The sequence below is a fragment of the Pteropus medius genome, unplaced genomic scaffold, assembly GCF_902729225.1.
Source record: "Pteropus medius unplaced genomic scaffold, Ma_sr-lr_union100, whole genome shotgun sequence".
Taxonomy (NCBI): domain Eukaryota; kingdom Metazoa; phylum Chordata; class Mammalia; order Chiroptera; family Pteropodidae; genus Pteropus; species Pteropus medius.
The window spans coordinates 7,760,906-7,766,637 of record NW_024351543.1 but is presented as its reverse complement, the minus strand read 5'-3'; the positions used below and the strand labels follow the sequence as shown (position 1 = coordinate 7,766,637).

Genomic DNA, 5,732 nt, shown 5'->3' with positions numbered 1-5,732 from the left:
AAGAAGGGAACCTTTGTGGTACAGGAATGTCTATTTCCAGGCTCTGCCAGACCCAGAGCTCCTCCTTGTCCTAATCTTTGTCCCATATGTGGAGTCCAGTTTATTCTCAGGATCAGACCCATGTGCTTCTGAACTTCAGCATCCCCACTGCTCATAAAGACATCTCTCATTTCTACTGGGCCTGGATCCTGGCTCTGTGCAGAATCTGACACTGACTTGGCTTTTTGAAAGGCATCTTCTTGCTTGTTGCCTTTTTTCCTGGAATAAAGCCACTATAAGAAAGTAGTTCATTCCTTTCCCCAGTTTTTTTTTTCTGCAGGAGCCTGTTCACCAGGAGTCACAGGGTCTTGCTTATAAGAGTCACTGTTCTGACCTGGGCAGGTTGGCTCTTCCTTCTGGCTTGCGAGGTCCCCAACTCTGCCCGCTCTCCTTCTTGCTCTCCTGTATTAGATCTCTTAGAGTCCTCTCTCTTGTCCACTGGGGATAAATACTTGTCCTGGCTCTTCACTGGGGCCAGCAGCTCAGAGACAGTGTTTCCACTGTCCCAAGCAGCTCCCTCTTGCCTCCATATGGACACCCAGCACCTGGGAAACTGCCATGTCCCCACTAGGCACATTCTGGGGGTGGGCTAATAAGACCTGAGAAATATCTGAGCAAGGGGCAAACCTGGGACCGGTTCTGTGGCTTTATTTCAAAATTGAGCTTCAAATTGCCAGCAAGCTGCTCTGTAAGGCACAGCAACCAACATTCCTGATGGGAGAGGGTGGTCCGGAGTCACTTTGGGGAATTTCCCAGGTCACTGGATCCAGGGACATCTCCTGATTGTAGCTAAGGAGCTCAATTATTTCCCTGGACTCTTTGACCCTTTGAGGAATTCTTAAATTTAACTCTCACAGCCTTCCCCTGATGTAGAAACTCAGCATAGAGAAGCCACGTTCTTAGGCAGGCTAAGGGGATCAATGCCTGAGATCGTTAGGACAGAAGAGGCCAACCAACAGGGGTCCAGTGGAGATGAGCTCTGTAGGACAACATTAGGGGTGATTGAAATTGAGTCAGATTGAGTCAGAGTTAAAGTGATGTACAATGGGGTTCAGATGACAGAGAAGGGCCCCATGACAGAAAGTGGGATCTAGTTGGTAAAGAAGATTTAGGATGCTCCGGGGGGAGGGAAGGGGGAGGGAAGAAAAGGCAAATGATAGGGGTGAAAGACTTCCCATTAAGAATGTGGGATCCAGTAGAATAAAGTGATTTGGTGGCAGAGAGGTGCCAGAGTGACAGAGTGGTGAGAATGAAAGGAAAGAAAGAGGGTGGTTGGGACTGGTGGCAAAAGGGGCTCTGGTGACAGAGAGAAGCCTGTATTGAGTGGGAGAAAAGGAGAAAGCTGGGGAGAGGTGAGTCTAGCAGTAGAGAGGATCCTGGTGGCAAAAATGAGAAAGCTGGTGGTGGGGGTTTAAAAAAAAGTGGTTGGGGTGACTCCATAGTGTAGTGGTTAACATGTCTGCTTTACGCGCAGAAGGTCCTGGGTTTGCGCCCCAGGTAGAGCCAAGGACCATACCCCGGGTGTGCCAGCATGTGGGAGGACATGCCCCGCCTTTAGAGATCCAGTTCTTAAGGGGAGATGGCAACATCCAAAGGTCAGTAGGAAGGGGCGGGGGGGGGGGAGGAGGAGCAGAATTAAAGCGAGGGAAAAAAATGGTTGTCTAAGGCCATGTCGCACTGAACAAGCCCGATCTCATCTGATCTCAGAAGCTAAGCAGGGTTGGGCCTGGTTAGTACTTGGACGGGGGACCACCTAGGAAGACCAGGTGCTGTACACATAAAAAAATAAAAAATCAGGGATTGTAAGCTGACAAGGTCCTTGCAATCTGAGGTCAACCAAGTGTTGCCTCGCCTAAAATAAAAATTAAAAAAAAAAAAAAGGTTAAGTAGAAAATAAAATGAACCCAGCGGCAAGGAGGGCTTTGAGGCAGAGGAAATAAGGGCATTGGTAGGAGGGGGAGAAAAGTGAAGATAAAAGTGAGGATAAAGGAGCAGTGGCAGAGTGGTGGCAGAGAGAAGACAGTGCCAGGTGAAGGGAATGAATGGAGTGTGAAGTTAGGGTGTTGAGAGAAGGAGAGAGACAATGAATGTGAAAAGGTCAGAGCGGAGATCGGTACAGTGCTGAGGCTGATATAGGCCCGTGTTCCAGGAGGCTCACACAGAGGGGCTACCGATTGGTCTTCCAGAGGGTGTGGTGAGCGCCTGGGTGCCAGGGTTAGACAGGGTGCAGTCAAAGGAACGGTGGAAGCCCAGAGGGACCAGAGGGACCAGAGGGACCAGAGGGAGCATCCCTTTCACAGTCATCCTCACGGCAGAGATCATGATACATTGGCTGTCCTCCTCAGGGTGATTGCCCAGGTGGCGGCAACAGACAGAAGAGTGAGCTGCACCAGAAGCAGGATGAGCAAGGAAGGCCCGGGAAGGAGCGCCTGACGCCACAATATGCCCCGCCCCCAAGCATCAACTCTCAAGACATTTCCTCAAGTGTATATAAAAGGACGTGCTCAGGTATGTTCACGTCAGCGTTGTTTGTCATAAACAAAAATAAACTTTAGTCATGTAATAAAACAGTTGGCAGTGGGATGTCAATAAATTAGGACCACACGCATTAACATGAAAAAAAATCTCCAAAAAAATTAAATAAAAAAGTAAGTTATGAAAGGATAATAAGAATATATCATTTATGTAAAGCTTATAATCTACAGAACAATACTATTGTTTTAGATGCATATATGAGTAGTAAAAGACTTACATGGAGATGATAAAAACACAAAATTCAGGATAATGGTGAATTGGGGGTAGAAAAATGGAGGGAAATAAGGTTGGGGAGGTGCCTTTGACTGTATTGTAAAATCTCAAGCTGAGAAATGCATATGTCAGTGCTCTTTATATATTTTAATGCCTTTTTAAATATCTGAAATAAATTATTTTTAAAGAAGAAAATTGGAGGCATGTAGTTTATTGAATCATTCTATTTTTCTGGATCTTCGAAGTTTTTTTTCAAATTAATAAAATTCCATGTTTTAATATAAACTCTATTACTTCCCTTCTTTTGTTACCCATATTTTACTATTCAAATGAATTGAAGGGAAGGTGGAATGAGGTAGTGATATTATTTCAAAAGTGGTGAACCAAGGTCTCCTCTGCTAAGAAACAGAACTTAGAAGAAATTAAGTTTGGTTCAGTCTGGAGTCTTAATTGAATTTAATTATGTATGAGCTAAGTGTCATAAGGTCCATGATCCTTAACAGAACTAATCACATTTCAAAGGGCATTGAAAACCATATAAATGTAATAAAGTTGCCTAGTCTAATCATCAGCAGTTATCTGAAAGTCTGTAGAGGAAGTGGTCTACTTAACATTCTAGAAACTAGCCCAGACTTTCGAGTCAGACTTTGCACAATGTCATTTAATACGCATGGAGAAGTAGCAAAGATTTTTACATACAACCACACATACCACAACAAAACATTTCATAAGGATACATGCATATTTAACAACATATATCAGAAACATTGGTGGATGACTATCTGGGGGAGTGAAGATGAATAGGTAAAAGTAAACTAAAATGATATAAAACTACAAAAGGGCTTTATATGAACTGATAATAATAATTTGCTATGAATTGGGGAATAATATTAACCCATTTCTCAACACTTGAGATAAAAAAACAACAAAAATCTGGTCCCGTGTCCTTAAAGTGGTTATAAATTAGAGGGGAAAAAAAAAAGATTGTGTAATATAAATGTGATAGCTCGTAAGATGCTAGGAACTTCTGGATTTTTGGCAAAAGATACAGTATGATAATTTCTTACCCCATGAGTTTGTTTGCCCTAATGCATTAGTAATTTGGTTAATAAACAATTTTTTTTCCAAAAGGAAAAAAAAGACTACCATAACATATTCAGTGGAAGGTATTTCATAGAGTATACTGTTTTTTAATTTATTCATCTCTTTTGAACTGCGCCTTTGGCTACAAGTGAAGAACCAAGGCATGTAGTTTGCAGAGAGAAGTCATAGAAAGAACAGTGAGCTATGGTGAAAGATGTCACATCCCTGGCCTGGGCAGACAGGAGCTTTCTTTCATGTTGAAGTGAAAAAAATTTAAAGCTAAATATCCAAGTGATGCTACATGTAACAAATAAGGACACAGGCTGCATAAACATTTGATCCTAGTTATATTATTGAAAGCGGAATATATATACCAAAATTATTTATAGTTAATGTGATGTGACACCAGTCTTCTTATGGGATAATTCAGGGATTTCTGTGTTAAATGCAGTTTGTTTAGACAAGAAAGGACAGGCTTAACCCAATAAAAATTTATCACTCACTTCACAATGTGGTGTCTTGGGTGCTTCCTCAGCAGCTTCTTTCCAAAGGGGGACACAGGATCTTGGTTCCTTCCTCTAGAACACAGAGCATCCAATGGAAGAGGGAGCTGGAGAATCATACAGTATGTTTTAAGAGCCAAACTGAAGATGGCTTACCTGGTTCCCCCATATTTCATTGGGTAGTCATGAACCCCACGAGATAATTGCAAGGAAGGCTGGGAAACATAGTATTCCCAAGTGCCTAAAGAATGGCAAACAGAATGAGGAAAGCACCACATTGCCACTACCAGACAATTGGTATCAGGAAAATTACTGAAGAAATCAAAAATTGCTACCTATTGATGCTATGACCATAGACAATACTCTGTAACCACTAATTTATAGACACAAAATGCAAACCACTAAGACAGCTAATCCTGATCTTCAAATGGATCTTGACAGCAAATCTACAAGCAAAAAAAAAAAAAAAAAGCAAAAATTCAGCCTAATTTTTCCCTTGTGCAAAAGCTCAGTAAAATTGTAGAATATATGATGCTCCTCCTGATGGGACAGATCTGATAGTGATGAATAAACCTCATATTCCATGAAGGTCCATTACTCTGTATCTCTCAAAATGTAATTTTTGAACCCAATGTAATTTTGTTTCGTTGGAAAAAAATTCAAAATTCAACCCTTTATTTGAATGTGAATTTTAAAGAGAAAAAAGAAAAGGAACAAATTAGGTGTACATGGCAGCAAAACTGAAAAAAACACTCTACCGTTGCTGACCTTGCTCTGGCCCTCACAAAGCTCAGAGAAAAAATAACAGTATTAGGATGTCAAAATGCCCAGAAAACCGAAAGAATAAATCTCTCAACATTTTCTGCAAAAGCCTTGTGATTTGGAGAGGTGCCCTCCTTGCCTTTCTCACTAGTGACCAACCTGCTGAGAGAGGGCCTTGCAACTGAGAAGGGCAGTTCTTAACCTTTTTCGGCATTAAGGATCTCTCATTTCTACTGTCACTGGTACTAACAGCACTACTGTTATGGCTCCTATCACTAACTTGCCTTTATTGAGTTTGCTATGTGCCATGCGCTGTGCTCTGCACTTCCATAAGCTTTCTACAGTAATGCTCAAAACAATCCAGCGCAGAGAATGCATCATGAGATCCTTTGTGCAGAAGAAAAAACTAAGGCACAGAAAGGTCAGGTGAATTGCCCAAGGTCACACAAGTTAATAGTAACCTGGAGCAACAGAGCTCACTTAAGCGCTTAGCAGCTCTGCCTCACTGGCCCTCTAGTGATACATAACAGTAATTATTGATAGACTTTATTAGGCAATGTCCATTATGAATACTGGTTAACACCAAACATAGGAAGA

General features: G+C 41.9%; 1 pseudogene; it reads left to right on the top strand.

Annotated features, from left to right (window-relative positions):
• The first annotated feature begins 1,698 nt into the window (after positions 1–1,698).
• Positions 1,699–1,817, top strand: LOC120586833 (uncharacterized; annotated as a pseudogene).
• The last annotated feature ends 3,915 nt before the right edge of the window (positions 1,818–5,732 follow it).